Here is a 23,090-nt window from a genome sequence, read left to right as displayed (position 1 = left end):
TAGACCAGAATAAGATACCTCTGTTAAGGTAGGCCTTTCCCGATAAAACAAATGTTTTGTCTGCAAATTGAGGGGTAACCTGGAAAAGGTAGGCCTTTCCCGATAAAAGAAATGTTTTGTCTACAAATTGAGGGGTAACCTGGAAACTCTACTTCGCTATACCTGGGGGCATGCAAACCTTTTGGCATGAAAGCGAAGAGCGACCATTTATTTTTTAAATTTATAGGTCCTCTAACCCTTTAAACTCGTAGGATTGGTCGTTTCCTAACTTGCATAAAGAAAGGATGCGGGGCAAAGCTTTGAAAAGATGTTGTTTATATATGAGACATCCTTATTATACGACTGGATTATCGAGCAGTTTTAACGCGGAATTCAAGCTCGTTAAAAAATAAACATAAGCAATGAGCAAGTGTTTCCCCCAGCGTTTAAGCTCATTAAAAAATGAACCAATTTCCGGTAAATAACCATCGTGAATGTATTACTTCAGCCTTTGAAGCCTTGGTCGTGTTCTCATCATCACCTCCACTCTGTATTGGCCGATCATTCACCTCCACTTGATTGTTTACCCTTTTGAGGAACAGTTGCGAAGAGTGATCCTGTTAGCCATCCTTGTGACATTGCCGTGATTGGAAAATTCCAACCCTTACCTGGAATCAGCTGCTACCCGAATCTATCACTCGTTCCTCAAAGACGAGTCTCCTTTAAGCTCTTTTCAACTGACTCGTAAAATATGAAAATATTGCCGAGCCATTGGCCTCTCCAGCTCGTTAAAGGGACCGGAAGTGCTATCCCTCCTTTAGATTTTAATCTTTTTGGACCTGAGGGATTATTACACAAAAAGATCGAGCGCTTGTTTTGTTCGGCTTGTTAAAATTACCGAAAATTCATCCCTTTTGTATTGTTTTATACTTTTTCGGACTCAAGGGATTATGTGACGAAAAAGGACTTTTGGAGTTTCCTTTACGTCCCTTTTCAGACTCTCTAAAATTGAAAAGGACCGAGTTATCTCTGTCTTTAAACTCGTTAAAACCGAATAGCGACAAACTTGTCCATAACAGACAAGAACGAGTTTCAATATCGCTAGGCTCGTTAAAACATAGCGATGGGTTTGCCTGAAGGGAAAATTATAGAACAAGCATATGTTATCCTCCTCAAGCTTGAAAAAAATAAAGAGGTACTGGTCAGCAATGACTGGGGAAGAATTGGGAAGAAAACTTGAAGAAACTTTGTTGGTAGCAAGTCGCTCTTGAACATGACACTTTCACTCCGCATCCGAGTCGGGTTGGGTTGTTCCATTCACTTGTCACATCACCATGGTTCCATCACACCATCCACATTTGGGGTTAATGCTACCAATCCATCATGTCAGTGTCGTTGATATGTTCAAGAGAAGTCGCTCAGAGAATTCACCCGTGTCTCATCCACTGCAATACATTTACGCTCCATTCTTTCATGACCGCCACCCTAAACCTTATATCACCAGATCGTTTTCACCTCCATTAAAATCATTTGCTCCGTTCTGTGTCATTGATGTGGGATTCACTAAGGCCCTCCTATGACAGATCGATTCTTGTCGACATCAGCTCATTATCCAAGAAGTTGGTCTAGGAACACCCCTTTCAGTACTTTGAAGCTTGCATGCCTCAATGGCAAGTTTCTCACTTCCGGCGACAGGTTTAGATCAATGGCCTTCGACCGAAAGATTTTGCGTGGTGTTCGACGCCAAGTCCCTTATTCACACCACGTGAATTGTACTATAGTACCTTGAGGGTCATCATCATTATCGGTGATTCCTCTCGTGCCTGTTAACAGCTTACATCATTGGCTGGTAATCAGGCGATGTCTTTCCATGTTCGACTCCAGAACATCTCTCACATGGATCGACTTGTACTTTGAGTGAAGATCGAACGAGATTGAAGACCCCGAATCTAGTTTCATCCATCCGGGCTGCGATATATATTCAGGAAAATAAAGACATCAAATGTACATCATTGCTGCACAGATAATCATCCAATCTAAGGGATGATGGCTCTACCAGAATCATCAGTCTACACTCAGACGATTGTCTGTCCTATGTACATGAAAATGAATTTATAAAGCTGAGCATGGGAATGCCCGCCTTAGCTAGATCATGAAAATATTATGAAGATAATGTATTGTATTGTATCTTATTACAGGTCGCCTTCCAGCTTGAAAAAACTTCGGATCCTCATGATAAAGCATTTCACCCGACATCAAAAGATTAACGACCTCATGCTTTAGGGGGCAACTGTTATAGACATTTTTGGGCACTGCAACCCCAATCATAAATGTCCATAAACTAAGGGCTCCTAAGTCCCTAAAGGTGTTGTTCCAACCCCTAAAAGATCAAGGTCAACTGATTACAGCATCTCCCAGAAGTTCTCCATGAAAAACTACTCAGAACTGGTCAAAACTGGACCATTTCACCTGCTCCATAGTCAAAGTGCGTTGCATCCCACCTGAATACACACAGTAGGTGTGATGCATGTTGAAAAGACCTTCTATGGGGTGCGATGGGCGAGAGTGGACAAATGGCAGGGTCAATCAGCAAGGTGGAGGAGCATGGAATCTTCTAGAAACTTCTCCTGTGACACTTGCTTCTCTGCATTCGACCAGGGATGAGTAAGAGATCATCAATCTCCAAGTGGAATCAAGAAATATCAGAGAGAGGACACTAATAAAATATCAAACGTTGACTCATTCCCCTTGCAAACATCTATATATGGATCCCTCATCCCAGAGATCCAGAGGCTGGAATTTTGTATCTTGTAAGGAAGTGTTGTTGGTTTCCGGGTGCAATATCATAGTGTTGGGTGATCTAAGCTTTTCATGAGGTGAAGAAGGGCTTTCTTGCTGAGAGGATGATGCTGGGTCAGAACAATTGGTTGTAATCCTCTTTGCTCTTTCTTGATTATCAATAAAACTATTCAAGTTTTCCTCCACATTCTTGTATGATTGATGATTTATGCATTTGTGTGGTAAATATACATCTGGTCCTATATTGTTTATGATAATAGATCTATGTCCTTGGATAGTGTTATGCTGCTTTGATTCTACAGGTACTCTTTGAAGCTGGGTAGACAAGGAAGCGAGTGACAAAGACCTATCAGGAGAGAGAGGAATCGAGCAAGGAACCAAGCGCAAGACAGAGGTTGGTCTCCTTATTCTTCTCTCATCTATTTCTCATAAAGGAAAACGAAAGTAGCTTTTAGTTTGTTTGTTTCTAAGGTAGCTACCAGCCTTAGTGGGACTAGCAGCTCTGCATAGACACTAGTTTTCCCGATAACAGGTACCCAACCGCCAAATGCCTGCCCCTATCGATACCCTTTTGCACAAAAGAATCAAATTAAAAAAATCATCAAAGAACTCCTAGAAGTCAGTGTTATTCGTCCTAGCATCATCCCTTATTCATCTCTAGTGGTCATGGTTTTAAAGAAAGACAATGAATGGTGCATGTGTCCAGACTTTAGATCCCTTAACAGGCTCACTATCAAGGACAAATTTTCTATCCCAGTAGTTGAAGATCTGCTTTATGAACTACATGGTGCCAAATTTTTTACAAAGCTCGACATTCGCTTGGGTTAATATGGATGAAGGAAGTTGACATTCCCAAGATAGCCTTCCGCACTCATGAATGCCATTATGATTTTTTGGTCATGCCATTTGGTCTTTGTAATGCCCCATCCAACTTTTAGAGCCTCATGAACCACATTCTAAAACCATATCTTAGAAAATTTGTCCTAGTTTCTTTTTATGACATTCTCATCTACAACATAACATGGGACACACACCTTCAACATGTTGACCAGGTATTGCAACTACTCCAACATCAAAAATTATTTGTCAAATTATCCAAGTGTTCCTTTGGCATGGAAGAAGTAGAATATATGGGACACATTGTGGGCCATGAATGAGTGAGGGTTGATCCTAAAAAGATTCAGGCAATGCAAGATTGGCCCCAACCAAAAACCTTGAATAGTTGAAGGGGATTCTTCGGTCTCTAGGGCTAGTATCGCAAATTTGTGAACAATTATGGACGCATTGGTCGACTCCTTATTAAAATTCTCAAGAAAAAATTATTTATTTGGACTAATGCAGCTTAGTGGGCCTTCTTGGGTCTCAAACAAGCCATGTGCTCCACTCCAATATTGACCCTACTAGACTTCACAAAACCTTTTGTGATTGAATGTGATGCTTAAGGTATGGGCATTGGAGCAGTATTAATGCAGGAAGGTAGACCATTGGCTTTCACTAATCAACAACTCATTGGAAAGCATTTGGGTCAATCAACATATGAGAAAGAAAGTATGGCCATCCTACATGTAGTCGACACTTGATGACCATACTTATTGGGGCGTCATTTCAAAATCCGCACTGACCATCATAGCCCAAAATATTTCCTAGAGTAGTGTCTATCGTCGCCACAACAAAATAAATGGCTCAAAAAAATGTTGGGATATGATTATGGGATAATTTACAAGAAGGGGTGTGACAATGCAGCTGTTGATGCCTTATCACACCAATTTGAGGAAGAGGGAACCCTTTTATCCCTCTCTCTACCCATCCCCGATTGGATTGCATAAGGCCATCATGAATGGTTCTCCCACCCCTCTTTGTCCCAACTCATTAACAAATTATGAGAAGATCCTAATTCCTTGGAGGATTACTCTTGGAAGGATGAGGTTCTTCACTATAAGGATTTGGTGGTGCTATCCCCAATCTCCACACTCAAAACCCACATCTTGGAAGAGTTGCACTCCTCTCCCGTTGCAAGACATTTAGGTTTTTAGAAGACTTATGCACGAGACTGTTGCTCTTTCTTTTGGACAAGCATGAAATTGACATTCTTACTTTTGTAGTTGAATGCGACCTATGCCAGCGAAACAAAGGGGGAACAATCAAGCTATTGGGAACCTTACAACCCTTGCCACTCCTTGCTTCCATTTGGACAAACATTTCCATGGATTTCATTAAAGGTATCCCAAAGTCAGGAAACAAATTAGTCATCATGGTGGTTGTTGACAGACTTTCCAAATATGCTCATTTTTGTGCTCTACCACACGCATTTACCCCAACACTAGTGGCTCCAGTTTTCATGGACCAAATATTCAAACTGCATGGCATGGCAACTTCCATTGTGTCTGATCACGACCCCACTTTCACTAGCAATTTTTGGCAAGAAATTTTTAACCTATAGGGCACACAACTCCAAATGAGTACAACCTATCATCCCTAAACAGATAGTCGAACAAAAGAAGTCAACGAATGTTTGGAGACCTGTTTGCAGTGATTCACTTTAGACAAGCAACATCAATGGGTATAGTGGTTGCCTTTAGCTGAATGGTGGTATAATATTAACTATCATGAAGCCACCAAGATGACGCCATATCAGGCAGTATATGGCCAACTCCCACCTTCACTAGCTTCTTATATCCCTGGATCTTCCAAAGTACAAGAAATTGATAAGTTCATGCAGAACCATGTAGGCATGATAACTCATCTCAAAGATAATCTATGTCAAGTTCAAAATCGAATGAAGCAACAAGCCGACCAACATTGTTCAGAGAGGTCATTTCAAGTAGGTGAATAGGTGTTCCTACGTCTTCAAGCTTATAAGCAAACCTCTCTTAAAGAAAAGGGTTGCCAGAAACTAGCCCCAAAATTCTATGGGACTTATCAGGTACTTCAACGTATAAGATCAGTTGCTTACAAACTGGCCTTGTCGACTACTTCAAAAATCCAACCAGTATTCCATGTATCCTTCCTCAAGAACGTTTTGGGGAACAATTGCAGGGTTCAAACAAGTTTGCCAGAATTGGATGAGGAAGTTTCACTTTGGCTCCGACTTTAACAAGTCCTCGATACTCGCAAAAGACATCTCCGTGGCAGGACAATCAAGGAATTCCTCATCAAGTGGAAAGACACCTCTCCATCAAATGTGACATGGGAACCAACCACTATTCTTTAGTAGTTTCTGCAGCTTCAGCCTTGAGGATGAGAATGCTTTTGATGGGGGAGGGCATGCTATGGTCCAAACTTAACCCCTTTATTTATGTAATAATCCCAAGGGACCTCATCAGAGTCATAGTTAGTTATTTGAGTCAATAAAGCTCGTAAGCGATTATCTGCATTAATAATGATTGTAAGTGGTTGACCCACATTATAGAAAAGGGACCACAATTAGTTATAAGTGACCCATAATTAGAAAATAAAGTGGTTAACTCGTATTATGCAGGGGACCACTATTAGTTAGGGTTTTGGATGTCATAAAGCTATAAATAGCCTTAGATAGCAAGGGAATAATAATTGAGTCTTATTATAATCGAGCTCTGCTCTATTGTAGGTTTCCCCCTTGAAGAGGCAAGTGGACATTGTCTTATGCTTTTGAATAATAAAATATCGTTGCATATTGTCTCAATTCATGTGATATTTCTGTGTTTTTGGCAATATTGTTTCGTATTTCTAGCATTCTGGTATTCTTCACAGGTCAAGTGCATAACAAACCAAATATGTAGGGATACAACATGGACCCCTATCACCTAGGTCTATGTTGGGACCTTACATTGGTGAACTAATGAGCCAACATACTAGGAGTATGCATGCCTAAATAGGCCTTACAATCACATGCCCATTTACATATGATTAATGTACAATTATAAAAAATAAATTATTACAATTTTATGCCCAAGCATGTGATGCTTGAAATATCAACTTGTTGCATTACATGTATCACTCCTTCCTCCAAATATAATGCACTGAATGAAGAACTCCTTAACCAAGTATTTATTTCTCCTATCCATGTAGTTTAGTATGCCATTCACCACTATCATGCCTTTGCACTACTTTCTAAAGTGAACCAACCTCACTAATCCTCTTGAGATCTACTAGCTATTCCAAAATAATAATAAAAAATCCAAATCCACCCACAAACCCTTCTAGTAGATATCCTTGCAACTCTATCAACAAGAAATCATCACATGCTCAACCACTATATCTCTTCTTCCCAAAGAGTTTTGAAACTTAACCAACCCATGCATCATATTTTTCACATGCATTATCTATATTTCTTGCAATCAAAAACTACAATCCTTTCATTGCAACTACAATCTCCACCCAATGGTTTTTATAGTTTCCAAATATCCACAACATTTTTGTCCCAGTTAGAAAGTGGTCTAAGGAAGTCTAATCTCAATATTGATTTTTCCATGGCCTCAACCATACATATCTAAAATACATTCCATCTAGTTGAAACTACTAGATCTTTGGCCTCCATTTATCATTGGTCTCCATGAGTATGGAAATAAGCACTCATCCAAATCCACCTTGGTTTTGTAGCATGATTTCTTGCTCCTTACATATCTACACTTATCCTTAAAAATTCAATTGCTCAAATAATAGATTAAATGTAGTAAACACAATATATAGGTCACACATCAATCACTCAGTAATACACCACCATTAGTAATCAACATTATCATAATTGTTCTTTATGACTCCATGACCTCTTTCACTAGGATGACAAACAACTCTCTATGATGTGCCAATCTTATTTTCTTAATAGATTTTACACAAAGTTCATCTGACTAGTCAATGTTCATTTTAAATAAAAACACACCCACCTAATTGTCTTCTTTGTCAAACATAAGAATTCATTATTTTTCTTAGGAGAAGGATTCATATTATACTTTGTAGGCCTTGTGTTATCTAATATAATTGGCTCACGAACCACTAATAGTAAACCCATCACTGACCTAATGAAGGTCAACTTAATTACTCTTTGATTTATTCATGATAAACCCAAAAATAGGCAAAGGTCCAAACGTATCACTATGTATCAACTCTAAGATTCATTTTGATCTTGTAGCACTATATAAGAATATCACATGATTATCTTGACCATATATAAAAAATTCATAGAAATCAAAATCTAATGAGAAATTAGACATACATTCAATCATACATTTATTGTGTAATGCTCAAAGGCCTTGTTCTCCAATATGTTTCAATGTTTGATGCCAAACCATTGTCTTCTCTCCAAGGGTAATAAGGGTCATTTCTTCTTCATTTCCACCATTAGTAATAATAGCTTCCCAACATCTTTTATAGAGTTCTAATCCAAACTCCACAACATCATTTCTCCTTGAACTATCTTGCGAGTTTCCTTCTCAAATATCATAATCACACTTGCATCACTCATCTTACTTATGTATATCTAGTTTTTGGTTACGTCTGAGATGTTGATTCGGATTCAAACAAGAACTCAACAAATACAGATATAACCATACATATAGAGATGCAGCAGAAATAATACTTCATTTCATTACTGTAAAATACTGAAATATGCTTACAAACAGAAATGGAAATAAACTAGCTAGGGCGATGGGAGCTTATCTATGAGAAGAGATGTGGTGGCTACATGCCTCTGAACTGTGTTACAATGAGGCTCGAAGGCCTATTTATTGTTGAGAAACAATGGAAAACCCTAAACATCCAAAAACCTAATTCTAGGAGATGAAACGCCAAACTATGGGCCCTGTTTGGGAAAATTGGTACATAAACTTCCCAGGGTCGTAACTTTGGCATACGATCTCCGTTTGATGTGCACAATACCTCGTTAGAAAGATATATCCAAGGAATACAACTTTGGGAAGAGAAAAATTGGCCCATGATCCCATTTTTCTCCTAGATTTCCCAAAAAATGTCGTTTAGGGCCTCAAAACGACTCCGGAAGTTCAGGACACGAAAAACTGCTAAAAATAGTAAATTGTGCTACAATTAAGGAAACTGAAAAACTGAAAGAGATAGATGTGGGAATCCAAGTGGGATAGGTTGGTGGCCACCAACATCCACCTGGATCATTCCTCCCCCCTTAGGAAGCAATGGTCCCCATTGCGTTGAGTTCCTCCATGCAATGAGGAAACTTCTGCTGAACTTGGTCCCTAGTGAGCTGTTCTGCAACCTCTGATGTGTCCAGTAATGGTGGGAAGCTTGGTCGAGGGCAGTCCACATTGAACACTCGGTGCAAGCGAAGGAATGGGGGGAATGTTGTGCTCCAAAGCATTGTTCCGATAGCCTTGGTACTAGTGTGAGGACCATATCGGAGTGGTTTGAGCTTCTGATGGGCTCTTGTAAGGCATTCTTTCTGCAGATGCAACCAGACTTTGTCGCCTAATGGAAACTTGTGTGGTACCTGATAGTGCAATGGTGTCCCTATGGGTGAGGAGAAGATGTTCCTGTCTGCTTTCATGACCGTATCCATCTGCTGCTAGTGCTGCGTGGAGGAACCCTTCGCGGGGGTCATGGGTGTGGCGACGATCTTCCCCTTACTTTGGGAGCGAACCAGATAGAAAATGAATTTCCTAGTCTCGGAGATGAGCTTGCTGCATTTCTTAGTAGTGATCAAAGAGGTGGCGGTAGGTGGGCTACCTCTGGTATCCTGTATAATGAATTACCCAAAGAAATAATAACAGCGTGAGGCCTTGACTCATACACATTATGTCACCTCCACAAGTATGGCTAGCCTAATAATACATCACAAACATCCAGAGGTGCAACATCACACAATACCTCGTCTGTGAAGGGCTTGATGCTTTAGGGAAGGTGGCACTGCTGGCAAACTCAGAGATCTCGTCCTTCGTGAAGCCACCCGATACTGTACGGCTGCGAGCGTGGTGTAGTCGATAGGCGCAACTGCTTCACGACCTCTGCTGAAATGAGGTTCTTTTGGTTGCCACTGTCGACAATGAATTGCAATGGTGAACCCTTCACCCACATCTGTGAGTGGAAAAGACGCTCCCCCTCCTTTGGGTCTTCGGGCTCATTCTTCTGGATCTTGGCGGTGGCAACAGTGGCACTGGGCTTCGCGTCAATGATCTGCTTCCCTTTGCCATTCCCCTTGTTGGGTTCTGACTCAGGGTTGGAACATGCATCTGATTCTGAAGCCTTCAACTTGGCCACCAGCAACTGCTTGGTCCGACACTCACTTATGTTGTGAGTGGGGCTCTTATGGAACTCACACCACTTTCCCGTGTCCTTCTTTGGCTTCATGGTGTTGTTCTTTTCTTGCGGCTTCGATGGGTTGTCTTGGGTCACCCCACCTTGGCTCTGTCTGTTGTTCTTCGAATTTGCAGATCCAAAATCTCGCTTCTTTTGTTTAAACTTCTCCTTGATTTTGACAGCGTATCGGTACATTGTGCCGAGTGAGGAGATGTTCAGGAAATCCATCTCATCCTGGATGTATCTATGTAGGCAGTCGCGGTATTTGAGTACCAAATGTAGCTCAGAATCCTTGATACCCAACTGTGTGCGAAGGGTATGAAAAATGTTTTTGAACTCCGGCACATCTTGGTCCCTTCCCTGCCGCAGCGTGGTCCACTTTATGTATTTGTCCTCATAGCTTTTGACAGGGTAATACTGCTCCTTGATGGCGTCCCGGAATGAATTCCAAGTGGGTGAGGCCGAAAATAGTGAACTCATACTTTCATCCTTCTGCTCGCAGTAGGTTTCCCACCAGTCCTTGACATGGGGGTTGCTTTGAGAAGTGCAAAGTGATCTTTTCATGATTGGAAAAATCATGAACAAAAAAAAACCATCTAGTAGATTTAACCATTTATCTACGGCATCTGCGTCTATCTAACCCTCGAATATGGGGATTTCAAAGTTAACTTGTACCTTAAAGGGTGTGGCATTTCCAGAGTAGCTGTTGGAAGTCGATGCGTCGCCTCTAGGTAGTCGCTGAAGGATCTGGGCAAAGCTGTCCATCATTGTGTTCCTTTGTCACTCGAGGGCTTCTTCGAGCAAGATTTTGATAGGATCTCCTGCCCCCTCGTATTTCTTTTCATCCACCATGGGAGGCCGTCGGGGTTTGCCAGGCTGATCTTGCAAAGGTTCAACTAGATCGAGCCCTAACTCCTTATACCCTGACCTCGTTGGGGACATGCAAAAAAAAACAAAGAAAGAGAAGATCGCTCTGATACCAATGATCCAGATTCAAACAAGAATCCAACAAATCACAGATATAACCATATATACAGAGATGCAACAGAAATAATGCTTCATTTCATTACTGTAAAATATTGAAATATGCTTACAAACAAAAATGGAAATAAACTGGCTAGGGTGATGGTAGCTTATCTCTGAGAAGAGATGTGGCGGCTACATGCCTCTGAACTATGTTACAATGAGGCTCAAAGGCCGATTTATTATTGAGAAACAATAGAAAAACCTAAACGTCCAAAAACCTAACCCTAGGAGATGAAACACCAAACTGTGGGCCCCGTTTGGGTAAATTGGTACATCAACTTCCCAGGGTCGTAACTTTGGCATACGATCTCCGTTTGACGTGCACAATACCTCGTTAGAAAGATCTATCCGAGGACTACAACTTTGGGAAGATAAATATTAGTCCATGGACCCATGTTGCTGCTAGATTTCCTAAAAACGTCGTTTAGGGCCTCAAAACGGCTCCAGAAGTTCAGCACCTGAAAAACTGCTAAAAACAGTAAATTGTGCTACAATTAAGGAAACTAAAAAACTGAAAGAGATAGATGTGGGGGTCCAAGTGGGATAGGTGGGTGGTCACCAACATCCACTTGGATCATTCCTCCCCCCTTAGGAAGCAATGGTCCCCATTGCGTTGAGTTCCTCCATGAGATGACGAAACTTCTACTGAACTTGGTCCCTGGTGAGTTGTTCTGCAACCTCTAATGTGTCCAGTAATGGTGGGAAGCTTGGTCGAGGGCGGTCCACATTGAACACTCGATGCAAGCGAAGGAATGGGGTAATGCTGTGCTCCAAAACATTGTTTCCCACAGCCTTGGTACTGGTGTGAGGACCATATCGGAGTGGTCTGAGCTTCTGATGGGCTCTTGTAAGGCGTTCTTTCTGCAAATGCAACTAGACTTTGTCGGCCAGTGGAAACTTGTGTGGTACCTGATAGTGCAACGGTGTCCTTGTGGGTGAGTAGAAGATGTTCTTGTCTGCTTTCATGACCGTATCCATCTGCGGCTGCTGCTGCATGGAGGAACCCTTCGCGTAGGTCATGGGTGTGGCGACGATCTTCCCCTTACTTTGGGAGTGAACTAGACAGAAAATGAATTTCCTAGTCTGGGAGATGAGCTTGCTTCATTTCTTAGCAGTGATCAAAGAGGTGGCGGTAGGTGGGGCTACCTCCGGTATCCTGTATAATGAATTACCCAAAGAAATAATAACAACGCGAGGCCTTGAATCATACACAACATGTCGCCTCCACAAGTATGGCTGGCCTAATAATACATCACAAACATCCAGAGGTGAAACATCACACAATACCTCGTCTGTGAAGGGCTTGATGCTGTAGGGAAGGCGACACTGCTGACGAACTCGAAGATCTCGTCTTTCGTGAAGCCACTCGATACTGTACGACTGCGGGTGTGGTGTAGTCGGTAGGCCCAACCGCTTCACAACCTCTGTTGAAATGAGGTTCTTTTGGCTGCCATTGTCGATAATGAATTGTTGCGGTGAACCCTTCACCCACATCTGTGAGTGGAAAAGACGCTCCCCCTCCTCTGGGTCTTCGGGCTCATTCTTCTGGATCTTGGTGGTGGCAACAATGGTGCTAGGCTTCGCGTCAATGATCTGCTTCCATTTTCCATTCCCTTTGTCAGGTTCTGAATCAGGGTCGGAACATGCATCTAATTATGAAGCCTTCAACTCGGCCACCAGCGACTGCTTGGTCCGAAACTCACTTGTGTTGTGAGTGGGGCTCTTATGGAACTCACACCACTTTCTTGTGTTCTTCTTTGGCTTCATGGCGTTGTTCTTTTCTTCGGCTTCGACAGGTGGTCTTAGGTCACCCCACCTTGGCTTTGTCCTTTGTTCTTCGGATTCGCAGATCCAAAGTCTTGCTTCTTTTGTTTAAACTTCTGCTCGATTTTGATAGCGTATCGGTATGCCGTGCTGAGCGAGGAGATGTTCAGGAACTCCATCTTGCCTTGGATGTATCTATGTAGGCAGCTGCGGTATTTGAGTACCAAATGTAGCTCAGAATCCTTGATACCCAACTGTGTGCGAAGGGTATGAAAAATGTTTGTGAACTCTGACACATCTTGGTCCCTTCCCTGCCGCAACGTGGTCCACTTTATGTATTTGTCCTCATAGCTTTTGACAGGGTAATACTGCTACTTGATGGCATCCCGGAATGAATTCAAGTGGCTGCGGCTGAAAATAGTGAGCCCATACTTTCATCCTTCTGCTCACAGTAGGTTTCCCACTAGTCCTTGACGTGGGGGGCTGCTTTGGGAAGTGCAAAAGTGATCTTTTCCCGACTAGAAAAATTATGAACAGAAAAATAACCATTTAGCAGATTTAACCATTTATCTACGACATCTGCATATATCTGACCCTCTAATATGGGGATTTCAAAGTTAACTTGTACCTTAAAGGGTGTGGCATTTCCAGAGCAGCTACTGGAAGCCGATGAGTCACCTCTAGGTAGCCGCTGAAGGATCTGGGAAAAGCTGTCCATCATCGCATTCCTTTGTCGCTCGAGGGCTTCTTCGAGCAAGATTTTGGTAGGATCTCCTGCCCCCTTGTCTTTCTTTTCATCTGCCATGGGAGGCCGTCGGGGTTTGCGAGGTTGATCTTGCAAAGGTTCAACTAGATCGAGCCCTAACTCCTTATACCCTGACCTCATTGGGGACATGAAAAGAAAAACAAAGAAAGAGAAATCGCTCTGACACCACTGATCTAGATTCAAACAGGAACGCATCAAATCATAGATATAACCATACATACAGAGATGCAACAGAAATAATACTTCATTTCATTACTGTAAAATATTGAAATATGCTTACAAACATAAATATAAATAAACTAGCTAGGGCGATGGTAGCTTATCTTTGAGAAGAGATGTGGCGGCTACATGACTCTGAAATGTGTTAGAATGAGGCTCGAAGGCCTATTTATTGTTGAGAAATAATAGAAAACCCTAAACATCCAAAAGCCTAACCCTAGGAGAAGAAGTGCCAAACTGTGGGCCTCGTTTGGGTAAATTGGTACATCAACTTCCTGGGGTCATAACTTTGGGATAGAATCTCTGTTTGATGCGCACAATACTTCGTTAGAAAGATCTATCTGAGGACTACAACTTTGGGAAGAGAAATATCAGTCCATGGACCCATGTTACTCCCAGATTTCCCAAAAAACGTCGTTTAGGGCCTCAAAATGACTCCAAAAGTTCAAGACTCGAAAAACTGTTAAAAAGAGTAAATTGTGCTACAATTAAGGAAATTGAAAAACCGAAAGAGACAAATGTGGGGGTCCAAGTGGGATAGGTGGGTGGCCACCAACATCCACCTAGATCATTCCTCCACCCTTAGGAAGTAATGGTCCCCATTGCGTTGAGTTCCTCCATGAGATGACAAAACTTCTGTTGAACTTGGTCCTTGGTGAGCTGTTCTGCAACCTCTGATGTGTCCAGTAATGGTGGGAAGCTTGGTCGAGGGTGGTCCACATTGAACACTCGGTGAAAGTGAAGGAATGGGGGAATGTTGTGCTCCAAAACATTGTTTCCCATAACCTTGGTACTAGTGTGAGGACCATATCGGAGTGGTCTGAGCTTTTGATGGGCTCTTGTAAGGCGTTCTTTCTACAGATGCAACCAGACTTTACCGCCCACTGGAAACTTGTGTGGTACCTGATAGTGCAACGGTGTCCCTGTGGGTGAGGAGAAGATGTTCCTGTCTGCTTTCATGACCGTATCCATCTACTGCTGCGTGGAGGAACCCTTCACGGGGGTCATGGGTGTGGTGACGATCTTCCCCTTACTTTGGGAGAGAACTAGATAGAAAATGAATTTCCTAGTCTGGGAGATGATCTTGCTGCATTTATTAGTAGTGATCAAAGAGGTGGTGGTAGGTGGGGCTACCTCCGGTATCCTGTATAATGAATTACCCAAATAAATAATAACAACGCGAGACCTTGACTCATACACATCATGTCGCCTCCACAAGTATGGCTGGCCTAATTATACATCACAAACATCCGGAGGTGCAACATCACACAATACCTTGTCTGTGAAGGGCTTGATGCTATAGGGAAGGCGACGCTGCTGGCGAACTCAAAGATCTCATCCTTTGTGAAGCCACCCGATACTGTATGGCTGTAGGTGTGGTGTAGTTGGTAGGCCCAAAGGCTTCACGACCTCTGTTGAAATGAGGTTCTTTTGGTTGCCACTGTCGACAATGAATTGCAGCGATGAACCCTTCACCCACATCTGTGAGTGGAAAAGACGCTCCCCCTCCTCTGGGTCTTTGGGCTCATTCTTCTAGATCTTGGCAGTGGCAACAGTGGTGCTGGGCTCCACGTCAATGATCTGCTTCCCTTTGCCATTCCCCTTGTGGGGTTCTGACTCAAGGTCGGAAAATGCATTTTATTCTAAAGCCTTCAACTCAGCCACCAGCCACTGCTTGGTCCGACACTCACTTGTGTTGTGAGTGGGGCTCTTATGGAACTCACACCACCTTCCTGTGTCCTATTTTGGCTTCGTGGTGTTGTTCTTTTCTTGCGGCTTCGACGGGTTGTCTTGGGTCACCTCGCCTTGGCTTTTTCCTTTGTTCTTCGGATTCGCAGATCCAAAGTCTCGCTTCTTTTGTTTAAACTTTTGCTCGATTTTGACAGCGTATTGGTACGCGTGCCGAGCGAGGAGATGTTCAAGAACTCCATCTTGTCCTGGATGTATCTGTGTAGGTAGCCATGGTATTTGAGTACTAAATGTAGCTCAAAATCATTGATACCCAACTGTGTGCGAAGGGTATGAAAAATGTTTGTGAACTATGGCACGTCTTGGTCCCTTCCCTGCCGCAGCGTGGTCCACTTTATGTATTTGTCCTCATAGCTTTTGACAGGGTATTACTGCTCCTTGATGGCGGCCCGGAACGAATTCCAGGTGGGTGTGGCTAAAAATAATGAGCTCGTACTTTCATCCTTCTGCTCGCAGTAGGTTTCCTACCAGTCCTTGACGTGGGGGGCTACTTTGAGAAGTGAAAAAGTGATATTTTCTCGACTGGAAAAATCATGAACAGAAAAATAACCATCTAGCAGATTTAACCATTTATTTACGGAATCTGCGTCTATCTGACGCTCGAATATGGGGATTTCAAAGTTAACTTGTACCTTAAAGGGTGTGGCATTTCTAAAGTAGCTGTTGGAAGCCGATGCATTGCCTCTGGGTAGCCGCTGAAGGATCTGTGCAAAGTTGTCCATCATCGCGTTCCTTTGTCGCTCGAGGGCTTCTTCGAGCAAGATTTTGATAGGATCTCCTACCCCCTTGTATTTCTTTTCATTTTCCATGGGAGGCCATCGGGGTTTGCGAGGCTGATCTTGCAAAGGTTCAACTAGATCGAGCCCTAACTCCTTATACCCTAACCTCATTGGGGACATGCAAATAAAAACAAAGAAAGAGCAGACCGCTCTAATACCACTGATCCAGATTCAAATAGGAACGTAACAAATCACAGATATAACCATACACATAGAGATGCAGCAGAAATAATACTTCATTTCATTACTGTAAAATACTAAAATATGATTACAAACAAAAATGGAAATAAACTAGCTAGGGCGATGGTAGCTTATCTATGAGAAGAGATGTGGCAGCTACATGCCTATGAATTGTGTTACAATGAGGCTAGAAGGCCTATTTATTGTTGAGAAACAATAGAAAACCCTAAACATCCAAAAACATAACCCTAGGAGATGAAATGCCAAACTGTGGGCCCCGTTTGGGTAAATTGGTACATCAACTTCTCGGGGTCGTAACTTTGGCATACGATCTCTGTTTGACGCGCATAATACCTCGCTAGAAAGATCTATCTGAGGACTACAACTTTGGGAAGAGCAACATCGGTCCTGGACCCTTGTTGCTTTCATATTTCCCAAAAAACATCTTTTAGGGCCTCAAAACGACTCCGAAAGTTTTGGACTTGAAAAACAGCTAAAAATAGTAAATTGTGCTACAATTGAGGAAACTGAAAAGCCAAAAGAGACAGATGTGGGGGTCCAAGTTGGATAGGTGGGTGGACACCAACATCCACTTGGATCAGATGTGAAAAATGTTAAGACCTTCCATATTGAGCAAAATTTGACAATTCCACATCCTATGATTTTTGTTGTTGATTCAATTCCAAGAAAATGTCAGATTCGTTGTACTTTTTCTCAAAACCTCTCCCGGTGAGGAGTCATCTAAAATAAAGCACCTCAATTAACCATCCATACATGTTTGGTTGAGTGTGTACTTGTAGATTCCAAGTATATATCACCTCCTTCTTCCTTTGAGGTTTCTATTTATGTGGAAGGGGCATTATCATATCCATTGCTTTTATCAACATTTTTATATATGCCTTTCTTGTAATGCCCAACAATACCACATTTCCAAGATTTCTTTATAGATTTTCTAGAGATTTAAATATACCACTAGATTTAGATTTTCCCCTTAAAAACTTATTTTTATTTATATCCCGGGGACAACCTTTTATCTATAAGCAATCCTTGGAAAAACCTCCATGGGTTTTCATCTTATCTCCTATGATAACTATAGTGCAACTATATACTCAAATTTTAATGTGGTTGCAATAGCACCATAAGTGGCCACAACCATAATATCCTAAGAATATGACAAATAAAATAACACCATAATACACTTATCTTCTTCAGACATTTCAATATCGATAAATATTGACTAACTTATCAAAGCGTCAAACGCATTGAGATTCCCTATCACAAGGTCCTAATCATTCATTTTGAGATGATACTACTTCTTTTAGAGGAATAGTTTGTTTACTAGCTACTTAGACTGATGCAAACCCTATAAATTTTTCCACAACTCAACATCAACTTTTCTCCAAGCATCAAATGTCACTAAATATAAAAGACACAACTTGATAGTAATCTTGGCCTTCTTACCCAACTTCTTGTAGTATTATTTTGTCATAGTCATAGGTTTATTTCTAGACATATCACCTATTTATCTATGTCCACAATAAGATCTTTCATCTTCATCTTCCATAAATTGAAGCTCTAGCCATTACAATTATCTATCATTATTCTTGAACTACTCTCCATTTTTCTTCGCACACAATTCAACTATGTAAAGATCCTATTAAAAATAAGTTTATTGTAGACCCAAGATACACTTTTCTCTTCATAGAATGAGATAAACCCTAACAAACTTTCCCTAATACCAAATGAAGAGTCTAATAAACCCATGCAAGAAAAACAATACTAACAATATCTAAAACATAAGAACAATAATAGCATACTCACAAAATATATGTAAGAATTTCCCTTGAAATAGTTAATCGGAAAATCAACCTAACTAAAAGCCATACCTCTCTCTATATCATTGTATTAATTCAATTATTCATCATTAAATATTTAGTTATCCTATAAATTCGTTTGACCTTGATGAACTTGGATTATATTACAACTCTATTGCCTTAATTGGGATTAGATTATAATGGTTTGAAACCATTAGTTGAAAAAGCACAAAACAAACCCAAAAAAATAATTCTTGGGGGCCTACTATACCTTCATGCTTCCCCAAACTCCCTTCATTTGAGGGCTAGTTCGTGAACCCCCTCTAAGATGTGTCTAGCTCTACCTATAAAGAATACAACACATATCAAACACAAAATGTGGAGAAACTAAATAGAATAAATGTTTAGTAGAGTAACGAGAAAAATATGAAGGTCAAGATCATGTAAGCTACGTGATTAGAACTTGTGCTAAGAAAGGAAAGAAATTATGAGCTTGACATGTGTGCCTCAAGGTTTTCTTGCTAATTGTTGAGCAAAGAGAGTATCCTTAAAATAAATAAATGGTTATCATTTGTATTAAAAAAAATAAATTGTGGTGGCACTATGCAATAAATTAATACAAAACCAAAAGGGAGTGTCTAATAGAATAGTTTCAAGTAGGTCCAAAATTTCAGATGATTTCTAACTAATTGAATTCTTACAACTTTGGAAACATAGCTAAATTTTTTGATGGTATATAACGTAATGATCTGAGCTAAAACTAAAATAGTCTTGCAAAACTTATTAAAACTTGAGCTTAAAAGAAAACACACCCACTAAGGGATTCTTGGTTGACATCTTCATGAAGATTTAACTCCAACATTGCATTCTACATTTCATGTCTTCATGCATTTATTGAACTATTTATTCATCCTTTCTTACAATTATCATTGACCTGATGGAAGTCTTTGGAAAATAAACTACAGAGTGAGCACTCCTGGAAAAATATAAAACTAATTCATATAACATGTTGAAATATGTTTCCATTCTCTATATGTGGTAACTTTAATGATCCACATTAGAATTTTTGGCCTTCTCAAAATCAAGATGAGACAACAATATACTAGTTAAATGAGAAGAAGCTACCTTGAGATCTTCAATTGTCCAAGCACCCGTCCTTTGGAACCAATGCAAATTAGATGATTCACAAGGGATACACTTACTTGCATGCCTATGGCCTCCATACAACTCAAGTATATCGAGAATGTCCCATATCTAGGACTATCAAAGCACCCAATAAATCTTTGTGTAGAGCATCCAACATAAAGAAAGCATAAAACTTCTAGCTAAGCCCCAACCCTCCATGAGCAACAAGACAAACTCAAACCACAAATCTCTTTTCCAAATGAGCATTGGAGAAAACTAGAGGGTGGTTTTGAAAATAACAATGTTAAACCTCCACATCACAAGAAAAAAGTAAAACTTTCATATAATAAAATACCACTTTCATATAGCCCTAAGGGTTAGCTCAATTGGTCGAGTTCTTGTCGCTAAAGCACCTTGCTAATGGGAGGTCATGGGGTCAATTCTCCTTGATTCCCTTGGGGTTAGGCTCTACCTAATAAGGCGACTAGAAGTGATCCCTTCATGTGGATTTTCCTGGATATTTCCTCGGAAAAAGATAAAATAAATAACACAACGTTCATATATTAAGCTCCATGGAGTCACCCTATGACCACTAGTCCAGTTTGCATGTAGAAGTGTGACCCTAGCATCTCAACAAGAATGCTGCAACTCCCAAGGCTACCAAATTTAATTATCAACCCGAGGTTCGTACATTCTAAAGAGGTATCGACACTATATGTGCAACATAAAATGTGTCCTTATTTCATTCATCTGATGTAATGGAGTGAATGTCATGAAATCAAAGCCTAAACTAATTGCAAAAATGGAATTGTTACTCTATTTGTAAGAAATGGAAATGCTACTTGCTCAACTTGTAAATGCTAACTAATCAATTCATGAAAGGACAAAGGTTAATCTACTTGCAGAAATAAAGCTATTTTATCTTGCATAATTCATCAAACTACCAATCAAAATTGCATGTACCATCTACCTAGTTCACACTTGCTTGTAAATCAGTAACCTACTTGCATCATACTTGTGATAAAGAAACTAAGTCTACTCTATTTTTGCAGTGAATAAAAGGAAGGGTTGGAGTGGCTTAGGAGCTTCCCCTGATCATAAAATCATAGTTGGGGGTCATTATTCATCTAGACTAATTCATAGTTGTAGTGGGGATCAAAACTGATGAAGGAAAGTGGTGTTACAAGTTTGCTACAGGAGGAGATAAATCACTGAATGACCAAGTAAATCAAATGAAAATGGGATGGGACAAAGTATTTTATTGAGTAGGATGTCTTAGGTCTCCATTCCAAGTGGAATCACTCCAAAATACCCTTGTTCACACATGCTAAAAATAGCAGAAAATTACTAGTCTAAAATCTAGAAATTCGAGAACTAATGAGCTAGTTAACCTATCAAATGCCTAACCTAATCAAGTGAAAATGCAATGGGGTAAATTTTGCTATTAAATTGAATATTATTATGATCTAATTCAAGTGGAATAAACTCAAATGAATCTCATTAACATGTTCTAAAAGATAACAAAAAATTACTACTATTTTGCTACAAGGACTTCCAGAAATGCTAGATTCATGAACTAGTAATCGAATCCAAGTAGCTCAATGATGAAGATGAATTTTCAAAGCTATTTTAAGGATGAATCATCCTTGTGACTCCATAAATAACCTACAAAAGAAACCACTTCAACCATTTAACCCAATCCTACAACAAAAAATCATCAATACTGTTATCACTCAAGAAAAAATATTTTAAATTCTGAACATCAATTTTTTAAATTTGTCAAAGGGTTGGTGTCAGTTTTGGGTCTAGTATTTTCATCTTGTTAAGAGTCTTGTTAGTATGTCAAATGGGGTCAATTCTCTGTTTTAGTCTATCATTGGTCTCATATCTCACATGAATATCATATGTCGAAACTCATTTCAAAGTTCATATGCGCTACGAAACTGTCTAGGTGATTTCGTAGCGCAGAAACCTGGTCTAGGTGATTTCGTAGCGCAAAACACCGATTTTGCACTGACTGCACTACGAAATCGGGGATTTGTGCTGATCCATAGCAAATCTCATCCAGCTGTCAAATTTATCAAAATTCGCTATGTTTACATCAACAGTTGTCAGCTTATACACTTTCCCTGTCGAATTCAACCGTGATTCGGTGGTTTTTGTCCAGTCTAGCGTTTGTTCCCTCGACGGACTGCTAGCCGCCTTCACTTGCAGCCATGCATGCTCCTGTTCTCGTTTTGAATACGTTATAAAGTAGGAGACTGGAAATAGAGTGTGCCATGCAAATATTCAAGCATCAAAGGTTTTTGCAGATATTATTCGAACCACATTAGGTCCTTGTTCTATGATTAAGATGCTACTTGACGCAGGAGGAGGCATCGTGGTTACAAATGATGGTAATGATATCTTGCGGGAGTTGGATTTGGCACATCCAGCTGCAAAGTCGATGATTGAATTAAGTTGCACTCAGGATGAGGAAGTAGGTGATGGCACAACATCTGTGATTGTGCTAGCTGGTGAGATGCTGCATGTAGCTGAAGCCTTCATTGACAAGGCTTATCACCCTACTGTAATTTGCAGAGCTTATAGTAAAGCTCTTGAGGATACTATTGCTGTTCTTGACAAGATTGCTATTCCCATTGATGTAAATGACCGCCCTACAATGTTGAAAATGGTTAAGAGCTGTATTGGCACAAAATTTACTGGTCAATTTGGAGACCTCATTACGGATATGGCAATTGATGCAACAACTACCGTGGATCCTCTACTGAAGCGGTAGCATCAGAAGCCATTGAATCAAAGGGGTTTTCACCCTCTCCCGAGGGATCCCTTATGGGATATAATTCTCTGCACTATATTCTTCAATCAAATCTCTCGCCGTTACTCTACAATGAAGTCAGCCAATTGCTTTTAGGTGTAAATTGTGGCAAAGTAGTGTCACTCTTGTCTCTGCCAGAGACAGTACTTGCTATATCCAAAGAATCATCTTTTGATTTGTAGGCATATCGTTTCAATGCTGAGCCAGAGATGATGCGAGCTCCACGCATTGTTCGTGTTGGTCTTATTCAAAATTCCATTGTTCTTCCCACAACTGCTTCATTTTTAGAGCAGAGAAAAGCCGACATGCAGAAGGTTAAATGTATGATTGAAGCTGTTGGAGTTGCTTGTGTAAACATTCTCTGTCTACAGGAGGCCTGAACCATGCCATTTGCTTTTTGTACACGAGAAAAGAGGTGGTGTGAATTTGCAGAAAGTGTGGATGGAGAATCAACTCAATTTCTGAAGGATCTGGCACAAAAGTATAACATGGTGATTATCAGTCCTATTTTAGAGAGAGATATGAATCACGGTGAAGTTCTCTGGAACACTGCAATAGTCATAGGGAATCATGGCAACATTATTGGTAAACACCGTAAGAACCACATTCCAAGGGTTGGTGATTTTAATGAGAGCACTTACTATATGGAAGGAAACACAGGACATCCCGTGTTTGAGACTTGCTATGGGAAGGTTGGGATCAACATTTGCTATGGAAGACATCACCCTCTAAACTGGTTAGCATTTGGACTTAATGGAGCAGAGATTGTGTTCAACCCATCAGCTACTGTTTGGGGTCTCAGTGAGCCAATGTGGTCTATAGAGGCTCGCCAT

At 40.7% G+C, this 23,090-nt stretch overlaps 1 pseudogene; it reads left to right on the top strand.

The window, feature by feature from the left end:
- LOC149165028 (uncharacterized) overlaps window positions 1-23,090 on the top strand; it is a 41,281-nt pseudogene that overhangs the window by 17,410 nt on the left and 781 nt on the right.

This window comes from Pinus tabuliformis, chromosome 5_1 (genome assembly GCF_031772625.1).
Source record: "Pinus tabuliformis cultivar Carrire ecotype Pingquan chromosome 5_1, CPIR1, whole genome shotgun sequence".
NCBI classification, from domain to species: Eukaryota; Viridiplantae; Streptophyta; class Pinopsida; order Pinales; family Pinaceae; genus Pinus; species Pinus tabuliformis.
Note: the sequence above shows the minus strand (reverse complement) of the source record. Positions and strands in the feature narration are given on the sequence as shown.